Source organism: Sorex araneus, chromosome 1, assembly GCF_027595985.1.
Source record: "Sorex araneus isolate mSorAra2 chromosome 1, mSorAra2.pri, whole genome shotgun sequence".
Taxonomy (NCBI): Eukaryota; Metazoa; Chordata; class Mammalia; order Eulipotyphla; family Soricidae; genus Sorex; species Sorex araneus.
The window spans coordinates 122,627,168-122,654,892 of record NC_073302.1 but is presented as its reverse complement, the minus strand read 5'-3'; the positions used below and the strand labels follow the sequence as shown (position 1 = coordinate 122,654,892).

Below are 27,725 nucleotides of genomic sequence, written 5' to 3'. Positions count from 1 at the left end.
GTTTTCTGTTTAAAGTTATATAGCATATGCACTTGAGATTCCACATAGAAAAAATACTTCAGGTTTCTTTTACCCAACAATAATACATGAATAAGAAAACAGACAATTTAATTATGTCTAATAGAATTAAATAGCTGTGGAAACATTTTAAAAAGAATGTAGTGGTGGTGCCATTGAGAAATAACAATTATAGAATTCAATAGGAAAATAGAGGATGGTGCACAGACATTAGATCACATATACAAAATGAAAGTGAACTTAGAAAAGCAAGAGAATCATAAAGCCTTTTGCACTCTTAGAAAAAGTTCCAGCTCATATCTAAAAGACAGTACTCAATAAGTTTGGGGGTCAATGGAATGAAAGAATATACTTGGTCAACTTAATAAACAATTTAATTTTAAGAAAAATAGTATTTCCATAGAAAATAAAATAATAATCATTTTCTCTAGAAAATAAAACCAGAAATGTATAATAGTATAAAAGCAATAGAAACCTCTATCCCAAGTTTACTAGATACATAAATAGTGATTGTGAAGTAGGAGTGGTGATAGCAAGTTTCTGCATATATCCAAAATTTCCAGCTTCTTTATATTTTCAAAGATGAAAATATTGACTTATTAAGATGCTTGGACTAGAGTTGGAAAGTAGAAAATTTTATTGAAAAGTAGAAGAGAACGGAAAATAAACTCCCCTGTGTGGGAGGAACTTAGCATACGTAGTTAACTATGGCTCTTTTGGTGGTTCTTTATAGAAACATGGGGTGGGGTCTTTGTGTTACAGAGAATTCGGGGAAGGTCAAGATAAGGCATTACATAGGTCTTTTTAATAAAATCTTGACTCTTTGTCTTTCTTGTCAACTGACAAGACTGTTATAGAGAATTCAAGAATCCAACAGATCCTTGTCTGGCCATTTTCTAAGATATTTCCCATTATCTTTGCCTCTGGGTGAGTCTAAACTCTGAGGGGAGAACTTTATTTGAACAGCTGTTAACTCTCTGGTTATCAGATAGATTACAGGAATTCACAGGAAGTAAAAAATGAAGGATGGGGCTTTCAAAAACGGGACAGCTCATAGCAGCTGACAAAAGTAAACTGAGGTTTCCTTTTCTAATTGACAGTTTTCCACAGAATCACTTAGAGATGGAAGATGGTGAAACCTCTGTTATCTTCACATCCTTGTCTCCCAGTGCGAAGGATGAGGAAGAATGGGGAGGTGCACTGATGGGAAGTATGTAGGGTCCTAGTCTCTGAGTGCTGCTTATTCCATTCATGGTCTCAGGTTAAACTTCACTCACATGACACACTTGACTTCGGATGAAATTGGAAAAGATATTCCTGTATGGAAGAAGAAAAGAATGTGTGTTTGTTAGGCAGTTAAGCAGCTGCATTACTAAGTGTGAAGCAACTCCCTCTAGATCACCCAAAACTGAACAGTTCTTGTTTGATACCATAGTATATATGTGGCACAGTCGAAAATAGCATGAACCTCCTCTAGCAGTTCCTTAAGGACCTGCAAATCTAATATTTTGGGGAAGATGCTTATATTTTTGTTTAGGAGAAAATTAAGATGAAGGAGGAGTACGTAAAAGGAATCTGATTAAAGCCCTTGGGAAATCATACTGTGTTTTGTGTGAGCAAGAGATGTGGAAGGAGAAGTTATATGGGAAATTATAGCAGAAGGGCAAGGGAATGGACAGGGGAAAGATCTGGAAGAGGTAAGGGAGAAGTTTTGAAAAACACAAAAACAAGAATAAAAGAGGTTTCAAGAAGCTAGAGAAAATTTTATTGGCCTTTCAGTGACACTTACTCCTAAATATATTAACAGCATGAGCAAACTAAGCTATAAATACAAATACAGTCTTACAAATAAAAAGCCTCTACTCTACCAGCTGCAGAGCTGACCAGGGTGACCATAATCAGAGGTGACCTGAGTTTGACCCAAATTTTGTAATTGGTTAATGGGTAATTGAATCTCCTGCTCATTAGGACAATTTGAGTCCTTTCTTAATACTTTCATTTGATTTTAATTGCCCCCCTTTGTCATATCAAACAAGGCATTCCATAGTTGCTTTAAACAATTATTTCTGCAAATTAAGTTGAAGTTACTAGCTTTAAAAAATTTAATAAACTCAGGAGGACAAGGAATATGGCTCAGTGGTCAAGTACAAACTTGGCATACATGAAACCTGGATTCATTCCCAAGCACTGCAGAAACCAAGACCAAAATAACCATAAGCCTTGTGGATATGAGTAGTACAAATTTTTCCACAAGATAGCTGCTATATCCTTGTTTGATGCCAAAGTCAAAGAGGGTCTCAATATCAGTTGTTGCTACAGATGACAAAAGGATAGTTCTCACAGAAGTTGGAAAAAGATAGAATACTAATCGGACATAGATTATGTATTATTAAAAAGTATTTACTAAGAAACATATAGATACATAAGCAATGCTACCCATTCCATATTAATTGTAATATTTGATCCATTTATTTCTAATAATATTTGAGATAAACATCTTCCTAAATGGTCTCTGATAATCCCCACTTAGTGTTGTTCATGAGTTTTTATAGTTACCTCCTACATTGCGTGGTATTAACTCTGTGTGGCCAAGAGGATAAGCAGAAGGTATAATATATTAAGGCTAAATTAGAAGATAATTTTTTATCAGATAAAGAGGGTTTGACTTTAAAATCTGATAAGATTTCAGCAAGATTAGAATAACAGCTTCAGAGTCCAATTATTTCATCAGAAAGATTCTGTAAACATTTTTAGAGCATGGTTTATATATCCACTCAATCTAGATCTTCTTTAAACATTTAAGGGTGTTGACCTATAGTTGTCTAAGCAGAAGTTAAAGGTAGAGAAAGACTTTAAACACGGATTTGTAGGTTTGACTTTTAAGGCTTAAATCCCAGTGAGAGGAGGAAGGTCACAGAATATTTAAGATAATTATTTTTAAAGACAGACTCCGACTCTGGGCTGTAAGAATAAAAAACACTGTCAAATAAAATAAGATTGCTGCACCTCCACACTTGTACAAATAGGATAAAGGACGGAAAAATACTCACCTGAAAACACATTCTGATTACAGTGGAAAAGGGATGATTCAGAAAGTGAAACCAAGAGAAACTAGGCAGAATAAATTGCATCAGGAAACAGCCCCCTTAAAACACAATCAGAAACTGATTAAATATCTCTCCACTTGCAACTGTTTATCACCAGGGTATTCCTGTACAATCCATGTATCTGCATTTTTGAAAGTGGGTTCCAAGAACTCACAGTGTTGGCAGAGTTGGGAGAGGAACATCAGAGCTGCAAACAGTTACAGCAAAGTGGAGAACCAGGGCAATGCAGGTTGTGGATCAAGCAGGAGGACCAGGACTTTAAGGATACTCAAAGCCTCTGTTGCTGGTCGAGACTAGACTCTCAGCAGCTGAGGAGTACGGTTCGCCCAGTGACTTTTATGAAGAGATAACAACAGCCTCTAGAAGGAAATCTACTGCTTCCTTCTTCATCCACAACGGTCACTAGGAAGTGCCTGTTATATAGCACTGCTACAAGTCTGCAATGAGAAAGTACTAGCAGGTAGGGTGCTCGCCTTGCACGCGGCTTAGATCCTCGGAGTCCCATATGGTCCCCTGAGCAATGCCAGGAATAATTGCTGAGTGCAGAACCAGGAGTAACCCTTAAACATTACTGAGCATGACCCCCAAATAAAACAAACCAAAAGTCTGCAATGAGCCCTCTGTACAACACAGATGTTCACAATCCACCAGCCCCAAAGTTGCACCTGATGACAACTTGTTATGCACGGCAGGAGATGGTTTACTGCACCCTGATTTCTACGGAACTGTGGACTTAGGCTGGAGTGGGAAATTACTCTTTGCAGTGGAATTGGAAAGTGGTTCCTAAATCTTATCCAGGCTCATCAGGTCATCCATTGCCTTTCCCTCACAGAAAAGAATTCCAAGAGATGAATAATGAACTAAAATAAGTTTATCAGAAAATAAAGGGGGGTAAGGAGAGAAGGAGCTAAAGAGAAATATGTGCTCAAGAGAGAACAAAGGCTGCTCTAGAATGGGGGGGGGGAAACAGCATAGCATTTTGGGAATGGTTAAGTAAGAATATTTTTCATAATTGTCATTGTCCCAAAGTCTTTATAAGAATTGGAGTTAATGGGGTTTTTCCTGGGGAAAATCATTGATTGATTCCTGAGGGAAAGCACTGGTTGACTCTTGAGTCTTTGTGGGTGATATCCTGTGCCTTTATTCTGTGCTGGAGCCTGGAATTCTGCAACTGAATGGTTTTATAAGCGCCTGAGATGGGTCTTTTGTGTTAAAGGCTTCTATGTCCTGGGGCCAATTTAGTTTTCAGACATCATTTCCCCCCTGTCTTTAGGTCTCAGACACTGTTTTTACCTGCCTGCCTGCAATACTCTTAGACTATAAATTCTTACATCCTTTTGACTGTTTCTAAGATAAAAGGTAAGCAGGCACAAGAGGGGGTGATTGAATGAATTTCTGCATGTTGTTACTGCAAAGCAGTGGAAGAGCATTTATTGCTTCTGCAAAGCTGTTCCTACAGAACAGTGTGTGAAATAGTTATTTTGCCTAACTGTCTTACCTATATCAGGTAGCCCTGTCCCTGTAAGACCAGAATTTTTTCACCGATAGGGTCCTGTTTGCGGTTCAAAACAACCATCAGAGTCCTTCAAGTGAAAATGGAGGCAAAAATGGAAGGGAGAGTTTTGACTTACTTGGTATATGTGAACTACTTGACCCACCTTGTCTGGATCTGAGGCAGAGGAAGAGACTGTGACTTAAGAACACAGGTAACCTTTAGCAGCTGCAACCAACTTCTCTGAAGCCTAAGGAAGCATGACCCTGCTGTCCCCTTTATTTCACCCAATGACGCACCAAGTAGAATCTCTTATCTTAGAAATAACAAATTTTTTAAAAGTATTTTTTGTTATATACACAATAGGGAATGAATACAAATGCTCTCAGGGCATTAAGCATATCATATCTGAGCACCACTAGGAGTAAGCCCTAAGTATTGCCAGGTGTGGTTAAAAACTAAAAAAGAAAAAATATATATCAGTGCTTGGGAAATAAAAAAAGATTCTAGCCACATAATGAACACAAGCTAGTTTGTGAGGAATTGGCCCAGAACAGACTGTAGGAATTAGTTTAGCTTTCTCAAGATTCTTTTTTCAGGAGCCCGCATTGCAGAATAACTTGTTTTTCTGCCCCTGAGCAAGGAACTCAGATACAGGTGCCCCAGGTTGCAAGTCAGACCAGATAACCAGATGCCTCTTAGATGCCTCCTTAGTCCATGCCACTAGACCCATGACTGCCCTAATACCCAGGACATTCCTGAATATTGACGCAAACGCTGATCTCTAAAACTATAGGCTAAGGAGTGATGTCCTTCTAAAGGAATTGGTTAGGAAAATATGTATCATTACAAATCTATTGGCTATGAAATGCACAGGCTCTGCTGTAACGGCCGGTGAAGGCCTATATAAGATCTCCTTTGAAGCTCGGGGCCATGCCTAGCACATGGGACCTGCGTGTCACTGTGTGCATTTGCACGACCCTGGCTAGCCAGCTTATTGAACTACCTGCTTGCTAATTGCATTCCTGTGTGGTCCTTGTCTGCAGTCAGAAATCCAAAACCATGCCCTAACAGAGTTCATGTCACTCACCTTGAATTCTGCATAAAATGTAACAAGTCTTTAAAAATGTATGTAATAGAGCTTTAATTAAACAAAAACACAATCCACTGGGGTAAGAACTTAATAATTTAAACCAGAAGGGGGAAAAGTTAGAATTGGTGATATTTTGAATCAGATGAAATTAGTTTACTGGTAAGGGAAATAAAATGTTGCAGGAGAAAAAATAAATCTACCAACATTTTAATCTAAGCATATACCTTGAATCTATATGGATATTTATATCACTGTGTCACTGTCATCTCGTTGTTCATCGATTTGCTCAAGCCGGTGCCAGTAATGTCTCCATTTGTCCTAGCCCTGAGATTTTAGCAGCCTCTCTCTCTCTTTCTCTCTCTCTCTGTCTCTGTCTCTCTCTCTCTCTTTTTAATTTTATTGAATCACTGTGAGATACTTACAAGCTTTCAAGTTTGGGTTACAGTCATACAATGATCAAACACCCATCCCTCCACCAGTGCACATTCCCTCCCACCAATATCCCCTGCCTCTCTTTACTCGTCCTTCCCCATGGTGCCGCATTGGAGGCTCTATCAGGGTCAGGGGAATAAGACCCGTCATTATTACTGTTTTTGGCGTATCAAATATGCCACGGGGAGCTTGCAGGCCTTGCCGTGCGGGCAGGATACTCTTGGTAGTTTGCTGGGTTCTCTGAGAGGGAGAACTAGATGGCAAATGCGGCCGTGCACTTCTGTAAACTTTATTTTAGTGGTTGATATTTGTTTTGGACCCTGCAAGTGGATTGGATTTCACCAGATTAATGAGGTAAGGCAGAATGTATTTCAGACAAAGATCAAAAACATTTGGCATGAGATTGAAAGAAGTGTTCCAGAAACCCGTGTGCATAGTATGAGGTAACCTAAAAGCTAAAAGGAAGAGTAGATTTGGTCTAGATTATGAAAAGTCTTGACTATATTCCTAAGAAGTTCTTATTCTCTTATGGGCCAAAGGTTACAAACTGGAGGCCTGCAGATATATTTTAGTTGGCTTTGACAGTATTTGTGTGTGTGTGTGTGTGTGTGTTAAGGGGTGTTTTTTTCTGCTTGTAATTTGGATTAAAAAATGGAAAACATTTTAAAATTGGGAGACTGAATAGACTTCCAGTTACTAGCTACTCGGATGGGGGTGAGTAGGCAGGGAGGGGAGAGACTAAAACAGAAGCTTTAGTCACAGTAAATCTCATGACCATAATTGGTTAGAGTTGAGAAGCTACCAACCCTTTAATATAAGCATATGCTTTCCAGACCTCCACAATTTTCTAAACATTTCCCATTGTATTATATCTGCTTACTTTACCAATATTTAAACCTGTGTGATAGCGTAAGGATTTGTGTTTGTGACCATTGCCTCTGGCAGATGGTATTTAAGATTTGCTTGATGGAAAGAAAGACCTGTGAGCAATCTTAAGAAACCTTCTGCATTCCCCTGGGATGTTTTTATGTATTTCTGTCATAGCACTTGAAAACATTAGGTTAAAATGACCTATGTATTTGCCTTCCTGCCTAGACAATGGGATTGTGTAGAGCGTTTCTCACTCATAGGGATTCTTTGTTACTTATCATATATTTGGCCAGTTTTAACTGATCAATCAAAAAGAATGGTAGTTGAAACATGAAAGGGAAAGGATAGATAGAGATACCTTTAACCTTGTCCTAAATTAATAGGAACTAGGATAAAGGCATGAACTAGGCTAATGATCATGGTAAGAAGAATCTAGTTGTCAGATACATTTATAAAATAGAGTTCATCTGATATGACAAATGATTGAACATAGAGGGTGAGAGGAAAGTAAAAATAAAAAGTGACTCTGAGTTTACGCAGATCACCACCTTCAGCTGCATGGGAGCTGTTAAAACATAGATTACACAAAGCAATAGAGGGTCTGAGATTGATAATGTGTCAAAGATAAGCATTAACATTATTGGCAAGTCAAACTTAAATGATATTTATTGAAATGTACAAAGTAACAGATCACTGTTGTTGTGACAACAGCTAATGCTTTATATGGAACTAAATTTGAGAAGAACTTACCTATATGGTTCAAAATGGAAATTACCTTGTCTAATACATTGCAATTATTCCTTGAATAACTATATTTTGATTATTATAACAATTAATTTACAAAGTCAGTTACATGAAAGAATTGTGACTTTTGCCTTTTACTTGTGTTATGTTACTCATTTTAATTGTACCACTGAGGATAAATCAAATTGGATCTTGTTCTCAAATAAATTTTTAAGATACTGAATGACCACTTGTGAGCTTTGAGAAATTAATAATATTTAGAAAAACTGGAAAAAGCTTCAAATAAAAAATTATATCTGTATGCTTCTGACTTAACAGAAATATCAAAATATATCCAAAAAAAGGATAATGGCCAGAGATAAAGTACAGAGGTTAAGGTGCTTCCTTGCATGCAGCTGACTTTGTTTCCATCTGGTATTACATAATGTCACACATCACATAAGGTCCTCTGAGCACAGAACCAGGAATAATCCCTGAGCACTTCCAGTTGTAGCCCCTAAACAACAAATATCATTTTGAGATTATTGTCACACATGCCATGTGGGATTAGTTCTCCTGATTGATTGTTTACCAATGTAAAGGGACTCTGTATGATCTTTATATCCTATCCAATGGGTTGGACCTTCTCTAGCAAATGATGTAGTGAGATGCAGAGGAAAAGTTTAAGCATAGCAAATGGACGCTTTCTGATCTCTGCAACTAAAAAAATGGACTATTTGATTAAAACGTAGAAATTACAGAAATTGCAAGATTTGTATTGACCAACTCTCAGTCCCCCTTTTACTATGCATGATTCTGTGTGTGTATCTCAGTTCTCTGATATTTGGTTTCTTCATCTATAAACTGATTTTTCTCAAAGTATTATGCTATTTAAATATTTATTGCATGCCATGAGTTCTGCTAGTCACTAGAGAGACAACGATGGATGAGGCATATTATGTTTTACAGATGCTTTGAATTCTAAAATGTAATTAAATTAAAACTGGCAATATTTAGATGTGCGGATGAGTACAGAATGTGTCATATTTTTATTGGATATTTCTGAAATTATTTCAAGAAGGATAATTTTGCAACTATAATTTTATAGTCTGGGGCAGTGCATGATGGGTTAATTATTGTTCTTTGTAGATGTATATGTATCATCCTGTTGGACTATTGTTTTTGCTATGTTAACTCAGATATAAATGTTAATAGTGTTACTAGAAAGCTGTAGAAAGTGATAATTTTTAAAGATTTTTAAGTATTACAGAAATGTCCAGTAAAGATTTAAGTCTTTCCACCAAGATTCAGCTAATCACGCCTCATATTCTCATGTCGGTTCACTGCTATACTATGTATCTGGCAGTTATTGGGCACCGGAAAATTCCAGAGGAAAAGAAATTGAAATAAACCATAATAACACTATCAGAATTAAAGAAGGTGCTCAGATCACTTCCCTGTTCATTTCTTTGCCCTCTTCCATAGATAATATTCACATACATTAAAATCCACTTAGCATAAGAGCTTCTCTGATAATAATGTGTTAAATTGCTTCAGCAATTATATAAGAAGTGAGAGTAGCTTAATTTCAAATGGCTGACCCATTTGAAGTTGCAGATAAAAATGACATCAAGCAAAAGTTGAGTCATTGTGCTAACATATCACGAGCGCATCCACCAAGCTAAATGGACCAAGTTGTCTTTTAATTTATAATAGAAAAATAAGTTTTAGATCATTTGACCGAAGAGAAATTTGTTATTGGCAATAAAATTGAAAACAATTCAAGAAAAGCTGTCCTATCAGTCTTCAAATTTACATATCTAAGTTCATGTGGAAAGAATTAATTAGCTATTTCATTTTTATCCAGTGGGGTTATGACTCTATTAATATGAATGCATATTCTAACTCTAGAGTTTTTGAAAAATTATCAGCAATATATAAATGGAATATTTTGTTAAGACAAAAATTAAAAGGTCAGATTTGGGAATATAAAACACTTTGCACACTATGGCGATCAATTTAAAGAGGCAAAAGTTATTAGGAGCCCATTGCCTTAATGTATTTGAAAGAGAGTCTAGGAACTTGGGCATACACAAATATGGTGCTGGGGAAGTAAAAGACAAATAAAATTTCAATTAATGAATGACATTTTGTAGAAACAATCAGCATCTAGAAACTAAAACTTCTATCCAAGACACTTCTGAAGGCATTCTAAATAAATGTTTCATTGAAATCAGATACCACAGATACTAAATAAATAACATGCTGCAAACAATATCAGCAAGGAAGAGAACCATGTTACTTCTTTCATTTCTTCACTTATTCTGGTTTTCATTCCATTCTTTGATTAACAAGAGCATGATTTGCATGCAGACATGTGAGAGGAGATGAAGGGATAAAAGGAAAAGAAGGAAAGTACTCGTCACAATCTCAAGCAAGGAACAAGAAGTAGTAGAAGTGAACTGTTTAAATATTTAACAATATACAGAGAGAGGTGGGGAAAACCTCTGTAGTCAGTGAATATGCTCAGGCAACACATTCTGTAGAAATCAGTTTACTACATGAATTACAAAAGACATTCCTGTTGTGCCTTCTGTGATTATATGATGATCCCACCAGGTCATCAGGATTGTCTGTAAGCCAATGCAGAAATGAAAATAAGAATGTATTTTCTTTTCTTTTGTAGCCCCATGATCTACCTGTAAAGGGGTTATTGGTCAGTAATATTATACTTTCTCAGGAATAAGTCAGTCATGCAGTAATTCCAAACATTCACAGGTATCCAGGACTGGAAACTGTGATGCAAACAAGGTGCATGTACTCAACCCAGCTCCTCTGAGCTGATCTGCAGCTCAGATAGAGAAGGGACCACCAAGTAAAGGATGCTTGGAGGACCACTTAGAATGGCAGACGTGTGCTGAAAGTAGACTATGGACTGAACATGATGGCCACTTAATACTTAGGGCATTGTAGACCACAACACCCTAAAGGAGGGAGAGAGAGAGAGAGAGAGAGAGAGAGAGAGAGAGAGAGAGAGTCAAAGGGAGGGTGCAAGGAGAGGGAGGAAATGGAGGGGGTGATGGGAAGAATACTAGGAATATTGGTGGTGGAGAACGGGTACTGGTGAAGGGATGGGTACTCAATCATTGTATGACTGAAACATAAACATAAAAATTTGTAAGTCTGCAACTGTACGTCACTGTGATTCATTAACAAATAAAAAACAAAATAAAAAAAAATAATCCTAGCCTTCAATGATCACTAACTAAATGCACTAAGAGAATTTTCCAGAATATAGCTTATGGACTCCATGGGGAAATGCAGAGGGAATCTAAGGGAGACTAATTGTTGTCTACTAAAACAAAAAACCAAAAATCCATCCAAAGCTCAAGCAACAAGCTCCTATATTCCATGTGGGCCAAAGAATTGGGGTCAAATGGATGCTTTTTGAAATGTATTCTAGCTTGGAAATGTACTACAATTAGGTTATCAGAAGGATTGAGAAAATGATTTTACTTAAAGTCCACTTAGTATTGAAAGATATTTAGGATGTAGAGTTATGTGTAAGTTTTAAAATCTTAGCTAACTCTTTCCCCAAACCTCAAAGTTATTTCTCTAGAAGTAGAACCAGAGGGAAGGATTTAAAACAAAGTGTTTTATTTGCAGTGTCAGTAAAGAGAATGAGAGAGTCATTCAATAAAGTCAACCAACAAAGGCTGGGTTGTCCATCCAATCACTGTGGGGGTGATTGGAACTTATTCCCAGGGGATAGCGCTGTCTGTATAGCACTGTCCTCCCATTGTTCATCTATTTGCTCAAGCAGGCACCAGTAACTGTCTCCATTGTGAGACTTGTGACTGTTTTTGGCATATTTAATATGACACAGATAGCTTGCCAGGCTCTGCTATGCGGACGGGATACTCTCAGTAGCTTGCCGGGCTCTCCAAAGAGGTGGAGGAATAGAACGGGGGTCAGCTGCATGCAAGGCAAATTCCCTACCTGCTGTGCCTGCTATTGCTCTAGTCCATAGCAAGTAGGTCAAAAATAGAGATCAAAAGGATAGACACAGAAGAGCCTAAAAGACCCCACTGATAAAAATAAACAATAAACCAGGTTCCAGACACAGGGAGTGAGTGCACAGTCTCGCGCCCCCTCCACACTCGCTGTCACTGCCTTTGTTGCCCTCCCTGGAGCAGCTCAGCCCGCCCTGCCCTGCCCAACCAGGGCTGCCATCCTGGAGAAGGTACAGGAAGATTTACAAGAGGTGAAGGGATTCATGGGAAAGACCACTACAAAGAGTACATAAGGGCCTTACAGCTGAGAAATCTAAGACAAACAACGCAAGAACAAGAGGCAGCCTCAGTCACGGAAGAAAACAGAACTTGTTGACAATGAGAAGCCTGTTGCTCTGGTGGCTTCCATGACAACGGGCTACACAGTGAAGAGCAGTAATTACGGATGGGAGCAGTCTGACGGGACCGTGAAGGTCCACAACACTGGAACTGGAGTGCACCAGGTGCCTCCCCCGCCTCCCCCCCCCCCACAAGAGCATACACGAGAGGGCATTTGACCCTAACGGGAGGAATCACTCTGTGATGGTGAACAATCTCTCGAAACCCATCTCTGTGGAAGGCAGTTCTCAAAATGTCAAGACAGACACAGTTCTTATCTTACGTAGAAAACAAGCGGAAAGCATGTATGGGACTACCTGACTCAGGCTGAAGAAAGAGTGCAAAGAGAAAGAAAAGCACCCCCCACTGACACAGAGAAAGATTGAGAGAGGGTCTGATGCATGTTCTAAATAAAACTTATGAAGATGGAGATGCTATGAAGCGAACCGTCGATAAAGCCTAGGTAGAATCAAGAGAAAAGCCAGCCAAAAGAGACAGAATTCTGAGATTTTGAAATCCAAATTTGGGGACTATAATGTTGAAATATTAGTGATTTCAATTAGGAAACGATGCGGAGTTACACCAATGTATTTGACAGTGATTTCCATAATATTTTAATGAAAAGCCTGTTCTTCCTTTCCAGAAACAAAATAAATAAGTAAACAGACCAATACAGCAAATTATCAGGGTACTAAATCAAGGCATAAAAGTTGGTTGTGTTTCTATACACAAATAACAATCTAGGTGAGAAAGGGAAAGGCTATTGAAAATAGTGTCCTAGAACCGAAGAGATGTTGCAGCAGGTAAGTAGCTTGCCATCACAGGTCTGATCCCTGGCAAAATGTATGGTCCCCCAAGCATAACCACACCACCAGGTGATACCTGAGCACAGAGGCAGAATAAATCCTAAGCAGAGCTGGGTAAAGCCCCAAAACAACCAAACAAAACAAACAAAAAACAACCAAACAAAAAAAATCTTTCTCTAGCAGTAAAACAGAGGGAGGGATTTAAAACAAAGTGTTTTATTTGCACTGTCAGTAAAGAGAATTATTCTTTTTTATTATTTAATAATAATATTGAATATTATTATTAATATAGTTAGTTATTCAATAAGTCAACCAATAAAGGCTGGGTTGTCCATCCAATCACTGTGAGGGTGATTGGAACTTATTCCCACGGGATAAATTTGACAAATCATGCTTATTAGGGCAACCAAGAGGCAGGAGAACTAGAACTTTATATCCGTTTCCACCAGTCACGGATTGAGAACTATAGGGATGGGTTGGTTTTATGACTTAAAAAAATTTTTTATTATGTATTTATTTTTTAAATTTTAACCACCGTGCTTTACAGTACGGTTAATGACATATTTTACACATAACACGGTCCCTCACGACTCCCTCCAGCAAAATGTTCACTTCCGTCTATCACTGTCCCATTGGCCCCCTCCCCTACTTCATCCCCCTCCCTGCTTCCCTGTGGGAAGCTTGAAAGACTAGTCTTTGGGTTTCTGTAGCCTTTGGGTATTTGTTATACCCCTACTATGTTTCTTCATATTGTACATAATGGAAGAGATCTTTCTTTGCTTCACTCAGCATGATACTCTCCAGATTGGTCCACACAGCAGCAAACTGCCTGGCTTCGCCCTTTCTTAAAGCCGAGTAGTCTTCCATTGTGTATATAAGTGCTATAGTCTCTTTATTCAGTCATCTTTTGGACATGGGTTCTTCCCAGATTCTCGCAATGAGCATAGGAGTGCAAACGTCTTTTCTGAATAGAGTTTGGGGGTGTTTGGGGTAGAAGCCACGAAGTGGAATTGCTGGGCTCTATGCGCACTCATTGAGCCACAGTTACAGACTGGAGCCTGGGCAGCACTGCGTTGGGGGATGGAACAGAGTGCAGGGATTAATGTTAGCGACACCAACATGGGCACCGCAGACACCAAATCAAATTTTACAGACGATTTTAAAGTTTATGGATTGGGGGGAGGGGGAGAAAGCAGGGTATAAATCAAGTTATAGCTCCAGAATACATAAGTAATCCTGGGATTTGAAAAAGGGTAAAGAAAACAGAATAAGGTGAGTCCACATCAAACTCCACAGCACAGTATCGGGAGGAATAATGAAAAATTCCTGTCCTGAGAATTACAAAATATGATATAGGTTTGATTTAAATCTACATTTGGCAAGATGAAGAGCTACTTCACGGGAATGGAATGCAGCTATTTTCCATTCGTATTGCCACACAAAACACAACACAGAAATAACATAACAGAAAGACAAAAAGAAATAGAATACAGGCAAATGTTTCTATTGTAACTGTAAATATATGTGAGCAAACAATTCTATAAAATCATAAAAGCTATCATGTATATCTTATAAACCTTTATACATAAAGCTTATGAGAAATATGCCCAAATATAAATAGCACAATGCTATAAAATAAATAAGATATGTGTGTATATAATACCTGGTTAAATGGAAATATTTTCTGTCAGAAATAACTTAGTGATGAGGAATCAAGCACTAATTATTACTGTGTTTGATTAGTTGTGGAATTTGCTTATTTTTTACAATTTGATATGGTATTACCGCTTAATGAGTTGAAGATAAACTCATAATATATCACTATAATTAGAACTTTAATTAAAAATCTGGTAACAGATGTCATTAATTCAAAATATTTAAGAGAACTCTAATACAAAATTTTCAAAATTTTGAAAAACTGAAATATTCTAAATGCTAAAACCTATATTATGAAATTTTTACACCAAATTTTATAATCACATTATATTACTAACAAATTGTTGAAAAGATAAAACAATTAGAAACAATTTCTGATCATTTCAGAAGAGACTTAATTATATTTTCTTTCTCAACAGACAGTACTTACAAATTCACTCATGATAAAGGAAAACATAAAGAAACATCATGAAAGAATAAATGGAAGAAATTTAATAGAGTAAATCTGACAACTAACTAATAAAATGATTCTATTTCTGCTTTTGAAATGGATAAATCTTATATATTTTCTTATTTTAAATAAATCTCCACTATCATACTTGATTTATATTTTGTATGTTTTTTTTTTTTTGAAGACCGCCAATAAGCTTTAGCTCTATGGATCTGAGATCCAAGACCATAAGTCTCCATTTTGACAGAACTTATCAGATTTATCTCTCCCTAGGATGAGCTAATTCAAATTTCCACAAGCACTTAAGAATGCATTTATTCCTCAAATAAAGAAGACCTATAATGGGAATCTATACTTTCAAATATCAAATGTCTTTTAAAAGTTCTGTAATTAGGAGAGAAAATACAGAGGGCATGGCTCTTGCCTTGCATGCATTTGACCTAGATTTAGTGCCAGACACTCCCCATATGGTTCCCCTTTTCCACCAGGAGTAATAGTTGAGTGATACTTTTTTGCCAGGTGTTGCCAAAAACAACAACAACAAACAAAAAGCTCTATAATTAAGTGAAGTTCTGATAGAGAAGTACATCACTTGAACTAATTAGAAAACCCAGAGTATAATCCCAAAACCTCCTTAAAGAATATAGCATATATACTAGGCCCAGAGAGATAGCATAGAAGCTAAGGCACTTGCTCTGCATGCAAAATACCCAAATTTAATCCCCATCAACTCATAAAGTTTCCTGAGCACTGCCAGGAGTAACCCCTAGTCACAAAGCCAGTATTAAACCCTGAAAACACAGAGCTGGGTGTGCCACCCAAAAACAATGTGTCGTATATATTGTTTAAAGAGATTCAAGTTAGGAGAGAAAAAAAGATGATTCAACAAATTGAACGATAATCTATGTAGAATACAGTCCTGGCAGATGTGTGCTTCATTCCATATACCAAAATAAATTAAAAATAAAATGTTGAAAATATTTTAAGCATAAATACACATTTACCATGTTTAGAGATGGGAATTCTTGAATAAAAAAACATGCAAAAATTCAATAATCCACAAAAATGCTGATTAATCTATTCTAATTATGTAAAATTAACACCATAAAAATGAAATGCTATATAATTTTGGGAAAATATTTTGTCCAGATGCTAAGCAAGAATTTTCATAAAATGGAAAATGATAAATCTCCAACAGAAAAGTGAGCCAGTAGGCAAATATAAATGGTCAATAAATGTAATAAATATTCAGCTTCATTAATAATATATATGCATAGTAACAATGTGAGCAATACTGGCTTTTCCAGTAAGTAATTTGCCCTTGTTTTTGTTTGGAATATTAACACTTAATGTTGATAAATTTTCAGTGAAATAGACCTTTCACTTGTCTTTTTCTCACAATGCAGCATATTTTTAGGAGAACAAGTTGTTTAAATGTGAGAACCCTCAGAGTGTGAATTATTGTTTCTGCTACTATGAATTACTGCAAAGGAATAAATAAGAATGTGCATAAAAATTTATGACCTAGAACATTCAAGCTATTTATAATAGTCAACATTTAGAGACCATTTAAAATCTGATAAGAACAATGATGACACAGTGATCTGATGAAACTCCTGTGAGGTAGAAAGAACCGTGAGCATTTTGTTGTTGTTGTCTTGTTCAGAGCCCCACCCACCCACACTCAAGGCTTACTCCTGACTCTGCTCAGGGGTCACTCCTGACAGTGCTCAGGGGACCATATATAGTCCTGGGAAATGAGAGTGTGTCAGCCTCATGCAAGGCAAATATCTTATCTGCTGTACTATCTCGTGGGCCCCCCAAATAGAGAAAATTTTAAGACACTTAGTGTAGGATAACATAGCCTCACGTAGTTTAGATTTATTGGGTTACTCCCATTACAGTGCTCCTATTCCTCTTTGTTTATTTGTAGCTTCTTTCTTAGTGTTCTGTTGACTTGTAAATAATGTTTTTCTCTTCTCCTTGAGTCCTTTGCATAGTTTATTCAGAGCAAGTCCTTTTTGTATGGACACAGGAAGACTTAACAAATGTTATGCTTTTGTAACCTGGGAGTCATTTGACTCTATATGATATTTTCCTCCAGGGCATCTGTTCTCTTGACCTAAGCCTCAGCTGCCCTTACTTCCTAGCACCCCCAAAGCACAGTCCCAACGTGGGACAAGAAGGACCCAGGGCAAGCGGTGAGTTGTGTGCTACCCTGGCATCGAGATGGGCCTGGCCAAAGTGCCTAATGCTTAACTATAAGTTAAGAGCTTGATCATGGACAAATGCTGTCATGATCCAAACAGTGATACTAGATTCGGACCCTGCTGGGGTGAGGAATGATTAATCTGGCCTGAGTGCTGTGGTCTGAGTCTGTGGCAAGATGTTGCCAGGAGAGCTGCCTTGCAAGCCTCAATGTATCCCTTGCTATGTCCATACAAAAGTAACTAGTATTAAGATGTTAATAAGTTCCTGGACTAAGGAAAATAAAAAAACCTTAAGAGTGAGGAAGGGCTTTGGAATGCCCTGCCCTCAGGAAGGGCTTTCTTATGTTGATTTTGCTACCTGGCTGGTTGTAGCCTAGAAGGCAAGGTGGGAGAGACAAGGAGAGGAGAGAGAGAAGCCAGAAAGAAGCGGCAGTAGATCCAGAGAGAGGCCGGAGCTGGGAGTGCGGGAGATGAGAAAGATGAAAGATTGAATAAACGGTAACTAATCAGCAACCAGCTAGGTCCTCGTTCTTCCTTCGCCTGTCCTTGACCAACGGCCGTCCCGATCCAGTCCACACATTGCGGTTCCATGGCACCGAACGCCGGCGGTAAGACAGAGCCGCCCGGAGAGCCCGCGAGTGCACTCGCCCCTCGGCGAGCTTTAGTTTTTTACAACTTAGCTTTAAAAAGCGAAAGAAGCATTCATGATACAGATTCAGTGAAACCATCAAGATTCAAATTCCTTTTTCTTTTTTAGAAACTTACTACCGCAAGGCCTTCTTATTTTTTTCTAAGTTCTTTTCTGGGCTATCTCCTTATCATTCAAATTTCATTGCAAATGCTCAGCAAAATCTATCCTTGGGCAAATCAATAATAGCAAATCTCCTCCTCTTGCCATGGCCACGGCCTTCACACCTGGACTTATCTCTTCATAGCACTGTTAACAGCTAAGCTTTTTTTTTTTGCCTTTTAAAAATTTAATTATTTATTGCCTGTAGCTGTCCTTCCCTTCCCTCATCACTAATAAATGCATGGAATATCCCCAAGTGTACTTGCTATTTTTTAAATAGCTGAATTATTATTTGATGAAATAGTGTTGGCCAGACAATGGGGATGGACTCATTGAAAGATTAAAGGCAAATAGAAAATATTTTTTTTCTTAAATTTTGAATTGACATCTCTGGAAGATGAGATTTTAGGGGATTTTTATGTTTTGTCTTGTTTGTATGATTCTTTAGATTTTTGGGAGTACATAATAATGAAAAATAATATAAAAACGTCCTCCTCAGTATTCCTACTCTAGTCCAGTACTTTTTCATCTCTTTTTATAAATTTATCTTATTCTTTAATTAGTGAATCACCATGAGGGTACAGATACAGATTTGCACATTTTCGAGCTTGTTTTTCCCTCATACAATGTTTGCAAACCCATTCCTCCACCAGTGCCCATTCTCCACCACCAATAAGCCCAGTATCCCTCCCACCTCCCAAACCCATCTTCCTCCCACCCTACCCTGCTTCTGCGGCAGGGTATTCCCTTTTGTTCTCTCTCTCCAATTGGGTGTTGCAATTTGCAATAGCGGTATTGAGTGGCCATTCTGTTCAGTCTCTAGTCTACGTTCAGCAAGAATCTCCCTCCCAAGGCGGGATCTCCAACCACATTTTACTTGGTGTTCCCTTCTTTATCTGAGCTGCCTTTATCCCCAGCATGTGAGACCAGCTTCCAAGCCATGGAGCCAACCTCCTGGTACTTATTTCTACTATTCTTGGATATTAGTCTCCTACTCTGTTATTTTATATTCCATAGATGAGTGCAATCTTTCTATGTCTGTCTCTATCTTTCTGACTCATTTCACTTAGCATGATACTTTCCATGTTGATCCACTTATATGCAAAGTTCATGACTGTATAAAAATAAAAAGAAAAGGCGCGGGCGAGGGAAGAGATGCCTCACCGCACCGAGCCAGGCACAGGGCCTAGGGCAGCAGCTGTCTCTCCCGCCACCCGAGTTCGGTAGCCTCCGGCCGCTTCCCCCACCCCGGGGAGGTTGATGGCGAAGATGTGGCAGGCGAAGGAAGGAACGGAGCCATGATGGTTGGTCTCACTTGCAGTTTATTCCAGTCTTCCCTCTATACACTCTCCGTCTTCTCTACACCTTTACGCCCCCCCCACCTTCTCTCCGAACCCCCTTTTATTGATCATGGCCCTTCCAAAGGGCGCAACACATTGACGTCACCAAAAGCACCAAAAGATCTTACAGGAAGAACATTGAGGCAACATAATTCTCTTGTATCTGCAGGCCGCTAATCTAGGCCCCCGGAAAGAAGATACAAAAACAAAACCAAGGCCTTCTTTGGGCTGAAAGTACTCGGATTTACATCCCAAAGACCAGTCTGGGCTGCAGCAAGAAATCTACATGTCAATTACAAACTAGACAGCACCTGAAATTTACATTCCAAAGACTAGGCTGGGCCAGAGCCTGGAATCTACAAAGTCAAATCAATTCTGGCTAGCACCTTAGATCCGGGTCAAAGATCAGCTAGGTTTCTGTGACAAAAGGTTTCTGTAACAAAACTCTAGAAGGCAGCTGGAAAAGGGGAAATATTCCAACACATGACTACATTTTTTCTAACAGCTGCATAGTATTCCATTGTATAGATGTACCAGAGTTTCTTTAACCAGTCATCTGTTCTTGGGCACTTGGGTTTTTTCCAGAGTCTGGCTATTGTAAACAGTGCTGCGATGAACATATAAGTGCAGATGTCATTTCGACTATACTTTTTGCTTCTTTGGGATATATTCCCAGAAGTTTTCTTATCTCTCACCAAAATGAATCTTTTTTTTATTTGAAAGCCAGTCAAATTCAGCAGTGGGGGGGGTGTAGAATAACCAAAATGAATCTTAAATTGAGCAAAGACTTTGTCTGAAATTGCCATCTTCACATTTCCTGAAATAATATTTAGTGTATCATTGTTTTATTGCAGGTTTGGCAGGACTGGAGCAATAGCATAGCAAGTAGGGTGTTTGCCTTTCACGTAGATGACCCGGATGTGATTTAGAGAGCCTGGCAAGCTACCAAGAGTATCCTGCCCACATGGCAAAGCCTGGCAAACTACCTGTGGCATATTCAATATGCCAAAAACATTAACAAGAAGCTTCACAATGGAGACGTTACTGGTGCCTGCTTGAGCAAATTGATGAACAATGGGATGACAATGCTATTGGTTTTTTGCTTTTTAAAAATTTAAAAAGTATTATGAGTGCTAAATGAGCAAATTCTCACCAAAAAAACCCAACAAAGTAGGTTCTGAAGAAACCAATTATTATCTAGCTTAATTATTATCTAGCTTAAGAAAAATGTAGTAACACATAGAAGTTAAAAATGAGATGAAAATTTTTAACACTAAGACACAGCAATTTATAATTGCATACAAAAATAAAATCTTTATAAAACAATACTTTCTAAGATTGCACTCAACTGTGGAATGTAAAGTAACAGAATGGGAGACTAACACCGAAGAACAACAGGATAAGTACCAGGAGGATTACTCCACAGCTCAGAAAGCTGCCCTCACATGCTGGGAGAAAAGAAAGCTCAGATAAAGAAGGGACCACCAAGTAAAGGGTGCTAGGAGGGCCCGCTCCTGATGGGAGAAGCAGGCTGAAAGTAGACTATAGACCGAACATGATGGCCACTTAATATCTCTAGTGAAAACCACAAAACCAAAAGGAGAGAGAGAGCAAAAGGGAATGCCCTGCCACAGAGGTGGGGTGTGGTGGGCCGGTAATGGGTAAGGGTGGTGGGAGGGATGCAGGGACCATTGGTGGTGGAAGATGGGTACTGGTGGAGGGATCACTGTATGACTGAAACGCAAGCATGAAAATTCGTAAGTCTGTAACAGTACCCCCACAGTGATTCACTAATTAAAAAAAATTAAAAACAAAACAATATTTTCTAGATGAATTTAATTTAAAACTTGCTTCAAACGAAATAGATTCATCTTACGCAAATTTATGTCAGAAGAAATAGAAAAAAAACTTAGGGGGCAATCTGGAAGAATGTAAACCAAACACTGAAACTTTTCAGAACTGTTCAATGACTCAGGCTCTAGAAAAACAGGAAAACTTCCAAATTTATGGCTCACAGCTGATAAAAATTACGGAGAAAACAAACCTTAAGAAAAAATTATAAATAAAGTTGAATAGTTTAAAAAGTCTCAACAATTCAGAGGAATGATGTATATCATGATCAATAAGGATTTAATCACTTGTAGGTAATTATAATCTAATGTTGGGAAGTAACTTATAGCATAATTTTATGATTAAAGGGTGCAAGTTATATGAGCATTTTCAAAGCCATGCTCCATGTTGCTCTAGCCCTCCTTTTTTTTTTTTATCGGACTGGAGTGATAGCACAGTGGGTAGGGCATTTGCCTTGCATGAGGCCGACCCAGGTTCGATTCCTCCGTCCCTCTCGGAGAGCCCTGCAAACTACCAACAGTATTCCCCCACACGGCAAAGCCTGATAAGCTACCTGTGGCATATTCAATATGCCAAAAACAGTAATAACAAGTCTCACAATGGAGACATTACTGGTGCCTGCTCAAACAAATTGATGAGCAATGGGAATACAGTGCTACAGACAGCATTCAACAATTCTTGATATTAAAAACACAAAAATAAGGATAGATGAAAATTAATATAATAAATCATTTCTATGTTAAACCAACTAGTCTACTAATTATGGTTGATTAGTAAAAGCACTAAATTCAGAAACGAGATGAGGAGTTTTACTATAACTTCTAATTGTTTGGTCTTATTGAATATAATAACCCAAACTAATTAGGCAGCTGAACAAAATCAAAGGAATAACATTTGGAAGAGGAAAATGACTCTATCTCTACTGCAGGTGGTATTATTAAAGACCCAGAAAATCCAATAGATCCAGATTGAAATATTTTAATAATGAGTTGCAAAGCTTGTAGGGATTCAAAACTATAGTTTTATGAAAAATTATAAGCAAATAGACAAATATAAATATGTAACTATTTAAACTATTATGTAAAAGAGCTAAAACCCAACATAACCACAAATATGAACAAAAAATACCTGTAATGATAACTGTACCAGATATTAAACCATGTTATAGAAACAAAGTCTTGATTATTAAAGCATAATACATAGGCAGAATAATAAAACAGGAAATAACTTCAGGAAAAGAACCTAGGAATTTAGTATATAATTCGGAAACATTTTAAATTAGTAAGGAAAAGATAGATTATTCAATAGGTGACACTAAGATGAATAGCACTGTAGCACTATTGTCCCATTGTTCATCAATTTGCTGGAGCAGGCACCAGTCACATCTCCATTGTAAAACTTGTTGTTACAGTTTTTCACATATTGAAATACACCATGAGTAGCTTGCCAGGCTCTGCAGTGAGAGCGGGATACTCTCGGTAGCTTGCCAGGCTCTCATGAGTAGACACCTTTTAAAATGTTAGAAACATTCCCTTACTATTCATGAGATTCACTGCTGAATGGATTAGACTCATGATTGAATAACTGCTGAATGAGCCAGGATTTATGGCTATTCTTGAGTTTGACTTTAAATATGTGAAATATTAGGCAAGTATTCTTTAAATGCAAAACATGGAAGCGTAGAAAGTAAAGGGAAAAATGACAAAATTCCTTTATAACTTCAAAGTAAAGATAGCTGTTCTATGATTCAAAACCTAAAACCCACAAAGAAAAGATAGACAAATACTCACCAAACATTTTTCTTTAAGTTGCGTTAAAACATAATAAAATGCAGCATTCAGCATCGTGAAGAATAATCCAGCCTGGCGGGCACTGCACCAGAGAATCCTCCAGACCCCAGAATGGGCCAATAACACCAGCGTGCCCCAGATGGAGAAGGTGCAGAGGCCCTGCTTTCTCCAGATGGAATCCTGGCAACACTGAGCTTCTACTAACATGGCTCCAATATGTGGGGACCAGGACTATTTCTCCAAACCGTGCTGCCCCATAAGACCTTTCCTGATATACAAAAAACGTTTGGAGTGGTTTCTTTGCCCCTGAATGGCTATGATCCCAGAAGCACACAAACCAATCTCAGAGAGGGGGCAGAACCGGACCTGCCCCCTGCCCAAATGGGATCCTGAGCAGCTGCTCACGAGCGGCTCCTCCACTCCTGAACAGCCATGATCCCAGAGGCACACAAACCAATCTCGGAATGCAGCAGCTGCTGACAGAAATACCTATGGACTTAATTACTAAAATACCAGAATTCCAAATCCATGTGGCTGCTATCGCGGCCATACAACATCATATGCTCTTCATTATTAACAATAGAAAACAAATGTTTTAATGATGTCTTTTCAGTAGGTCTGATTGTTGGGGAAATAATCCAAATAATAATATGGATTTTCTGTCAAATATTGAATGCAAACAAAGTAAGGAGAGAGTAAAGTGAAAACCATCTGCCACACAGACAGCATGGGGAGTGTGGGGGTATACTGGGGTTCTTGGTGGTGGAACATGTACACTGGTGAAGGGATGGGTGTTTGATTATTGTATGACTGAGACATAAACCTGAAAGCTTTGTAACTGTTCCCACGGTGATTCATTAAAAAAAAAGACAGTAAAATGCAGGACACAAATGATAAAGTAAGAAAAGCATTTAAACTTTACACCATAAACAATGTATGTCCCATACTATTAAAAATTTAATCAGGAGGGAAAAAGAGGGAACAGTGATGAACATAAAGAGCTCCCAACAACAACAAAAAAAAACAGGAAAAAAAGTTATCAGAAAAAATTCAAACTAGGTACAGAAGTGAAAAAGAGAGAAATAAAAATGGAAGCTCTCATGGTATTTCAAACTTCTAATTTTTAGTCAATCTGATAAGTGAAATTGCTATCATTTTCTCAGGTTCTTATCCTCAAACAGTGAAGATTAAAGTTGGAAGATGAAAAGATGAAAGAGAAGAGATGGATAAATTCAGAAACTTTGAGGGCAGGAAGGGAAGGGGCAGAGAGCATGGGATATGGGATTTCTCTAAGTAGGTCACTGACACTGGCACTGGCATCCCATTGTTCATCTATTTGCTCCAGTGTGCACCAGTAACGTCTCCATTGTGAGACTTATTACTGTTTTTAGTGTAGCTTGCCAGACTCTGCCATTCCAGCAGGATACTCTAGGTAGCTTGCTGGGCTCTCAGAGAGGGACAGAGGAACCAGGGAGGGCCCTGTGCAAGGCAAATGCCCTACTCCACTGTGCTATTGTTCAAGCTCTGTATGTGAGCATGATCTGGCTATGACACCTGTCACCCCATTGACCGCTAGGGTTGATTCTCCGCTGATCTGGCTGGCTAGGCGGGTGTCCCCTTCCTCCCTCACTGCTCCAATATGCGTCCCTCCTGAAGCTATGCGCTCGGTTGAAGAGGACGGCCTTCCCATAATAGAGAGGGACCGGTCTTGGGTTGAGGGTATACAAGTATCTGCGCTCCCCCTGCTAGAACCTCCAAACAAGCTCTCTAAGTAGGTAGCCTGGGAAATGTGGAAACCTCCCTCTTTGGCATTAAGACACGCAAAACAGAAAGAAAAAGGCTGGGGAAGAGTAGGGCATTTGACAGGATTATCTTTTGATTATACAGGGTGCATATCCTGAGCCCATTCTCTGGGAATTTTTCTCTGAGGCCATTCTCTTCCTAATCTCACCCTACCTATTTCCCTCCTATCTTTCTATCACTATATATTATCTCTTGGCAAGATAGAGGGGGAAATGTAGTCAATTGCCAGTATCTGCCAAAATTACAAATGCGTATTCAGTGTACCCAACAATTTCATTTCTGGGAGTATGAGCTAAAGATACATCTGCACATTTATGAAGAGGCTTATTTATTGCAGCATTGCAGCCATGCTTGTTACAGAACAAAGATAAAAACAAAAAAGCTCAAATATCCACTAAGAGAAAAGTAACAAAGTACATAGTGGCACATCAACAAAATTATGCAGCTATAAATTTCTAAAATAGAATGATTTTGGTACTGATACGAAACCATGAATTTTTTTTTAGGCACTGTGGTTTGCAATACTGTTAATGAAAGGGTTTCATGTATAATACAGTCCCTCACACCACTCTTCAACTTCCCTCCAAAATTGTCCCAGCAGCCTCCCCCTAACCCCTGCAAAGCATCCTACTAAAGACCAGTTCTTGGTTTCTGCTGCCTTTGGTCATTTGTTATACTTCCACTATGTTTCTTCATGTCCCACATATGAGGGAGATCTTTCTATTTCTGTTCCTCTTCTCTAACTTTACTCAGCATGATACTCTCCAGATCCATCCATGTAGCAGCAAAATGCAGGATTTCATCTTTTTTTATTCCGAATAATACTCCACTCTATTCCATAAAATACCATCGTTCTCTATTCAGTCATCTTTCTTGGACACTTGGATGATTTCCAGATTTTGATTATTGTAAACAGTGCTGCAACGAATATAGGAGTGCAAGTGTTTTTTCAAAATAGATTTTTTTTTTTGGTTCTTGGGTAAGATGCCAAGTAGTGAAGTTGTTGGATCATATGGTAGTTCAATTTCTAGTGTTTCTGAAGAGTATGAATATTGTTTTCCAGAAAGGGTGGACCTGTTGGCATTCCCACTAGCAGTGAATGAGCGTCTCTTTTTCCCCACAGCCAAGCCAGTACTGAAGCACTAGTTGTTTTTGTACTTTGTGGTGTGTGCCAGTCTCATTTGGGTACGTGATATCTCATTGTTTTGATTTGCATTTCCCTGATGAATGATATTCAGTATTTTTTTCATATAGCTTTTGGCCATCTGTACCTCCTCTTTGAACATTTCCTGTTTCTCTCTGCCTCCATCACATTTATTTGGATGGGGTTATGAAATCCTACCCGTGCTTTATATGTCTTGGATATTACCCCTTAATCAGGTGAGTGATGGGAAAATATCCTCTCCTAGTTTGTGGAGTATCTTTTTATTCTTACCCTTGCTTCTTTTGCAGTACAGATGCTTCTTAGATTGTTATGCAAACATTTTTAGAGATATTGGTGCTAGCTAGCCAGTTCTGTTTGATCCAATATGCTGTTTGCCCAGGACTAAACATTTTGTTAAGACAACAGACTTTTGATGCTAAAACAGAAAACTCTGGGCTAACAGGAACTGGTGGTGTCCCTAATTCTAGTGACTATTTTTCTTTTTTAAAGATATAATAATTAGGATATAAATTCAGATTTATTTTGTATTTTTCATCAAGAGTTTTCAGAAGAATACACCAAACTTGTTTGTTTACCTCTGGTGGGGGATGATGACCTGGATCAGAGGAAGACTAAGATTGAAGACAAGTTATTTTTTTCTGTGAACTTTTTTTTTTCGGTTTGGGGCTTGTTAATCTTTTCAAAAATTAGATAAGTAAACAAATAAATTAAAACAAATGAGTCAAAATGAAGAGACAATCTATTTCGTAGGGAGAGAAAATGTTCTTTGTCTAAATGTAGAACAAAGTGTCTAGGTAATTTATACAGTTGAATGGTTTAGAAACTTTCTTGCAAAATGTATTTTTTATGACCTCCTCCAGCCATCTGTGGGATAATGAATGCAGTGCAATGTACTGCCCTTTGAGAACAAATATTTTTCAGGCTGTCCTGCCCTGATCAAAAAGAGCAAGCCTGAGATGCCCTTACATTTCTAAATTGACCAGACAGACTCAGCAAGGCTCAAAAACCTACTGTCTGAAATGAAAGTGTACTGAACAAAGTCAGCCTCAATATTTGTTTCAATTTGAAAATGCTTTCCTTATTAAAGTTAATTCTTCTTTGTACCATCCACACTCACTATAGTGATTCTAAAACATTTTGCCACTTAGATAGATTCTTTTTAGAACACACTTGCATATTTATATTTTTCCTGAATGCTTTTCCATTTTTTTTTCAACAAAAGAGGGAGGAAATGATAAAATCAAAGTAGTGTTCAAGTACTACCTGCATGAACATGTGTGCTTAATTGTGTATTTGCATTTTTGATCTTGACCTACCAGTGCCAATAAGGTAAATTATAGCCAAAAGACAAAAGGTGCTCAATACAGGCAGGCAGAGAAAAAAGTTTCCCTTCCTTTTTTCTGTTTTGTTCTATTCTAAATACTCAAGGGATTGTCTTTGTTTTTTAATGCTGCAGACAACTTGCTTTACTCAGTTGCCAATTTATGCTAAAGTCATACTGAAATACAAAAACACCTATGTACAAACACACAAACACCTATGTAAGAATCTATAGTCCAGCCAAGTTGATTCATAAAATTAACCATCGTGAGAGAGATTAAGTGATGACTAGAAGTGGATCTAATGTAAACTCTTCTTCCAAAGAGTGTGATTATGTTATGGTGGTGTTGGGGGTGGGGAGGGGAGAGGTGCCAGATGATCTAGTAAACGCAATCAGATGTTTTACATCTTACCAAC

The 27,725-nt window shown here is 38.1% G+C and overlaps 1 pseudogene; it reads left to right on the top strand.

The window, feature by feature from the left end:
* The first annotated feature begins 1,044 nt into the window (after positions 1-1,044).
* Positions 1,045-12,640, top strand: LOC101546447 (calcyclin-binding protein-like; annotated as a pseudogene).
* Positions 12,641-27,725: the final 15,085 nt, after the last annotated feature.